A 5,477-nucleotide genomic window follows, 5' to 3' on the forward strand; every position below is an offset into this window, starting at 1 on the left:
CACCATATTAGTTATATACTCCTTTTACGTCTCTTATCCCTCTCCGGCTTAAAAGCTTTTTTTCCTTTTTTTTTTTTTTTTTTTTTTGAAAAGCAGAGAATAGAAAAGTTAAACACAGTTTCTTTGCCTTAGTTTGCACTCTCTCCAGAAAAGTATTTTATGCCTACTTTCTGTTCATTTAAATTTAAAAATCCTTCTTTACACATCTTGGGAAAGTACAAACTAAAATTTAATTTATTGTTTCTGAAAAACTGCTTGAGTTCTTTACTACCATCTGGAGCTTTGATCATAGTTTGGGTCTTATAGTTAGTTCCATGGTTTCTTTGCCTTAGTTTGCACTCTCTCCAGAAAAGTATTTTATGCCTACTTTCTGTTCATTTAAATTTAAAAATCCTTCTTTACACATCTTGGGAAAGTACAAACTAAAATTTAATTTATTGTTTCTGAAAAACTGCTTGAGTTCTTTACTACCATCTGGAGCTTTGATCATAGTTTGGGTCTTATAGTTAGTTCCATGGTAGTTTCAGGCCAGTCTGAGATACATAGTGAGAGCTTATCTCAACAAGACAAAACAAAACAAAAACAAGGATTGGGGTATAATTTAATGGTAGAGTATGTGCCCTGCATCTGCCACAAATGAGGTTTTAGGTATGACCCTTAATATGTAAAATAAGTAAAATGAAAGAGACATTCTGACATCTGTTACAAAATGACATGGCCTTGAAGATGTTCTATTAAGAGAGTAGGATTTGTCCCTAAAAGAACAAATATTGTGCTATTATACTTACATGAGGAATGCAGAGTGCTCAGATTCATAGACAGAGAGTAGAATATTGGTTTCCAAAGAAAGAAGAAAACTGGTTGGGGAAAATTGTCATTCTTCTGGAGATGAGTTAAACAATGAAGGACATATACTTGATTCCATTGATCTGGACATTGAATGATAAATATATTTAACCAAAAATTTTTAAAAATATAGAATATATGAGTAGCTTATTTAAAGTAAATACGTATGCCACATTATCAAAATTAGCATAACATACAGGAGAATTCCTGATTTTCTTTTATGGGAGGTGGGGTTTCTCTATAGCCCCAGTCAGTCTGGAAATACCTATTTAGACTAGGCTGATCTTGATGTCATAGAGACCCACCTGCCTCTGCCTCTCAAGTACTGGGATTAAAGACATGCAACACTAAGCCTAGCAGTGAGAATCCGTGATTTTTAAAGAGAAAATGAAATTATGCATTTTATGTAAATGTCCCGCATCAACGAGAATGAATCAAGAGCACATCCCTGTAGCTTCCCCTCAGGGTCAGGGTGATATCTTTCAGTGTTTCTGTTAAGCCAGCTGCATTCACTCATTTTCTCATGGCTGTGACAATATAATTGATAAGAAACAGATTATCAGAGGAGAGATTAATTTCAGCCCACAGTTTGGAGAACTGCAGTCCATCGTGGTAGAAAAGACATGTAGGTGGGAGTCGTTGGGTTGGGTACCAACCAGGAATCAGAAAAGGGAGCATTCCAGCGCTCTGCTGGCTTGCTCTTGTTTCTCTCCCTGTTCTGTCAGGACAACAACATGTGGATTCATGATGGATGCTGCTTTTTCAGTTAAACCTCTCTGGAAACGCTGTCACAGGCATCCTAAGTCCTAAGTTACACACCTCATTAATGACGTCATATGACTAAATAGAGCCAAGTTGCAATCAAAATTAACAACAAGTTGGCCCTTAATCAAATTAACAACCAAACACATAGGTTTTAAATGTAGCTTTCCACCCCAACTCCTCAGAATGGAAAATGCATTCATTTCAACTTTCTGAGTTCCTATAAACCTAAAAATTTAAACATTATAAAAAGTTCATAGTTTCTTCTGAGACTATAAACAATCTCCAAACTGAGAGCCTCTGTAAAATAAAAATGAAGTTACATATGTGCAGCCTACAATGACACAGAATAAACATTTCCACTGTAAAAGAAAGGCATGATATGATAACTAAGAAAGACGGGGCCAAAGCAAGGCTGAAATCCAGCAGGACAAGCACTGAGCTCTGCACCTTCATGTGCAAAATGCCCTGTGCTTGGTCATATCACCTGGACTCCAACAGGCATGGGTGGTCCCCCCACCCCAGGGCTGCCATGTGTAGCACATCTACTCTCTTGCTTGGGCCAGCTCCATGCTCTGCCTGAGCTTTCCTGAACTGGCATCCATAATCGTAGTATCTCCTGCCTGCAGTCTCCATTTCAAATTGGATTTCACCTACACAGCTTCAGTATGATGCCCTATCCAGCCTCTCTTCAGGGATTTGACCCTGCCACACATTTCATAGTCTTTTAATTTTCATATTTTTAATTGAATTTTTGTGATCTTTATACAATATATTTTGATGGCATTGATATCCTCACCCCCATCTATACCTCCTCTTATTTCCCCCTGCTCAATTAATGCACTCTTTTTATATATAGTATCTACATACAATAACTGTTATATATAATAAGGCCTATTGTCTCTAATTTCTTTCCCCAAATGTCCTTCAGTATGGGTCCATCCACTGGAGTCTAGTTAACCTAACCAGAACCCCATCCTTGAAAGAGACAGCCTCTGCCCCTCCCAGCAGGCATTGGTCACCACAATTTACTTAGGTAGGATTGGAGCATATTACTTCCTTCTTCATGTCTGTGCTGGGATTTTTTTTCTGGTTTGAGCTTGCATGGGACTTGTGCCTGTTATCACTGTGGCTGTGAGTTCATATGAGTAACTGACCAACAGTCTGGAAATCTTTCTTACCTTACAATCATCCACCACCTCTGACACTTACAATCTTTCTGCCCCTTCTTCAAAAGTGATCACTGAGCCTCTGGAGGCAGAAGTGTAGGTTTCTGTGTTGATCACCATCTGCTGCAGAAAGAAACTTCTTGGGTGAGAGTTGAGAGATACATTAATCAATGGGTATAACAATAAGTCATTAAGTGTGAGCTTTATATGATAATTATTGAGTAGAAAACAAGTATTAGGTTCACTCCTATGTTCTGTGACCTGTTTAGCCTCAAGGTCCTAGGCCTGATATATGTGTTAAGTATGGGCTCCATTTCAAAAAGGTAACTTAAAGCCAGTTAAAGAGTGGTTGGTTACTCCTATGATATCTGTGCCACTGTATCACACTAGACTACTGCCAGTATTGTTGTTGTTGAACTTCACAGGGTTCACAGCTGGATAACGCTGATTATCATTTTTTTCTTCCTGTAGCATGCATAGCACCTTCCTTCCAGCACTATGAAAGCTAGCCAGTAGAGATAAATCTCTGAAGTCAGCACCAGCTTGATTTTCCCTAGTTTGTACTACAGCTCATGTATGCAGTGTCTTCAGCAATAGAGTCTTCTCATCCAGTTCTTGTAGTTAACCAAGAGCAGAAACAATGTCCTGCATTGCTGGAGTGTCTATGAAACCCCTGATCAAGAGCTTCTAGAGAAAACCGTATGGAAACCTACCACTGTAAAAGCTTATTAAATCATATACATGCACATCCTAAACACAAATTAAAAGGAGTTAACCTGTAATATGGGGGAATTTCCCTTTCTAGATAGCATATGTTAATGAAACAAAGAAACCTCAGTGCCACGAATGGACATTTCATGTTCTTAATAGCTTTCTGAAACCTTGCTGTTTGCTTCCATAAACCTGTACCTTTTGTTTTAGCATGCCTGCAAAACCATGGCCACATGGATGATACTACCATGTTCTCCTGCCAGTTCTAAATGCAGTATGTGCCTATTATGTCAGAGCTAGGATAGCCTCTGTATAAGAAGTGAAATGAGAGAGGTGAAATGAGAGGACATCTTTTCCTTGATGGTTGTTTTCTGTCAGGACATCTTTCAACAGCATTTTTAGTTCAGCCTCTCTTTTCACATGAATTTGCCCTTCCCCTCAGGTACCTTTTCCAGCCCCTAGTACAGCATGAAAGGAAGTAGCTTCTCTGTGAACTCCTTGGTACCCACCACTTCTCTCTCTGCACTTGCCTCTATATCTTTAATTCACACATACACATTTTTCCTATCTTCCTGTTCCCTCTCACTTTAAGCCTAAGATCAGTGAGCAGTAATAATACTACAACTTGAATGTTATACCGTCTAGAAATTTCTTCTGCCAAACAGCTTAGATCATTAACTTTTGAATTCAGCAATACTCATGTTTTCAGAACGTGGGCAGAATGTGGCCAAATTCTTTGCCAGAATAAACATGAATGGTAAATGCCTATTCATTCAATTTTAAAAAATTTTTCTTTTTATATTTTTGGTTGTTTGAATTAAGGTCTCTCTGTAGCCCCAAATGGCCTGGGACTGACTATATAGACCAGATTGGCCTTGGTCTTACAGAGCTCTGACTGTCTACCTCTGCCTTCTGAATGTGAGGATCAAATGTCAGTGCCACCATGCACAGCTTAGTCCAGGTCTTGGTGGGGGACTTCATTCTCATCTGAAAGGAGCGGACATCTATCTGTATTACTATAGGCATTCTGGCTCTCCATGGTCCTACCAGAATGGCCCATCGAGCTCTGCCTACAGTGTTCTAGGGCTTCTCTGGCTCACATGTACAAATTCCTCTCACAAATCAGTTCTAAGTTCTACAAACCACATCTCAAGGTAGTCACAGTAACTGCTGATTTTTATTATCAGTTTTCTGTATTTGCTACATTTCTAATTCCTGTGACAAAAATACCTGATGGAAGAAACTCTGGAGTGACAGGGTTTATTTTGGCTCACAGTTCGCTGTTGGGAGTGGGTTGGCCCTTGGAACTAACCACGAAGCAGAGAAGGAAGAACGCTGATGCTCCACTGGCTGTTTTCCCTTTTCAATCAGTTTGAGAGTCCAGCCCATGAGATGGTGCTGTCCACATTAGCCCAGGCCTCTGGGAAACAAGACACCCCTTTCCCTGGGCAACTGTCTCCATAAAACCTCACCCTTATCTAAACTGTTCTGGAATAGTCATTTGGTAAAAGGACTCTCTGATGGCTGGGGTGAGGGGAGCCCCAGGCCTTTGTCTCAGTCCAGAAGTCGAAGTGTACCATTTACTACTGATCTGGCCCTGTCTGTGCATCAGGGATTTATTCTCTCACAAGCACTCGAGTTAAGAACTTATTTACACTGGGAACACCAGGTGGTACCTCTCTACAAGCATTTCTAGTGGGGATCCTTACCTTTTGAGTCAGTGACAATATTCTGTACTGATTGTGGTACAACCAGAGGTATCATACTTTATTTTTCCTAAGATATAGTAAGTCCTTGGTAGACTTACTATAAGTCCTAAGATATAGTAAGCTCCTTGGTAGACTTACTTGACAAAGATTGTCAAGTAAGGATTGGTAGACTTGGGAAATGTCCAATGAATTTACCCTAATCCTTGGTCACAAATCTCCACAAGTCCATGTGTCAAAGATCAACTCAATCTCTCCTTCTTGTACACCCATTGAATGAAGT

The sequence above is a fragment of the Nannospalax galili genome, unplaced genomic scaffold, assembly GCF_000622305.1.
Source record: "Nannospalax galili isolate Female #2095 unplaced genomic scaffold, S.galili_v1.0 scaffold745, whole genome shotgun sequence".
Lineage (NCBI taxonomy): Eukaryota > Metazoa > Chordata > Mammalia > Rodentia > Spalacidae > Nannospalax > Nannospalax galili.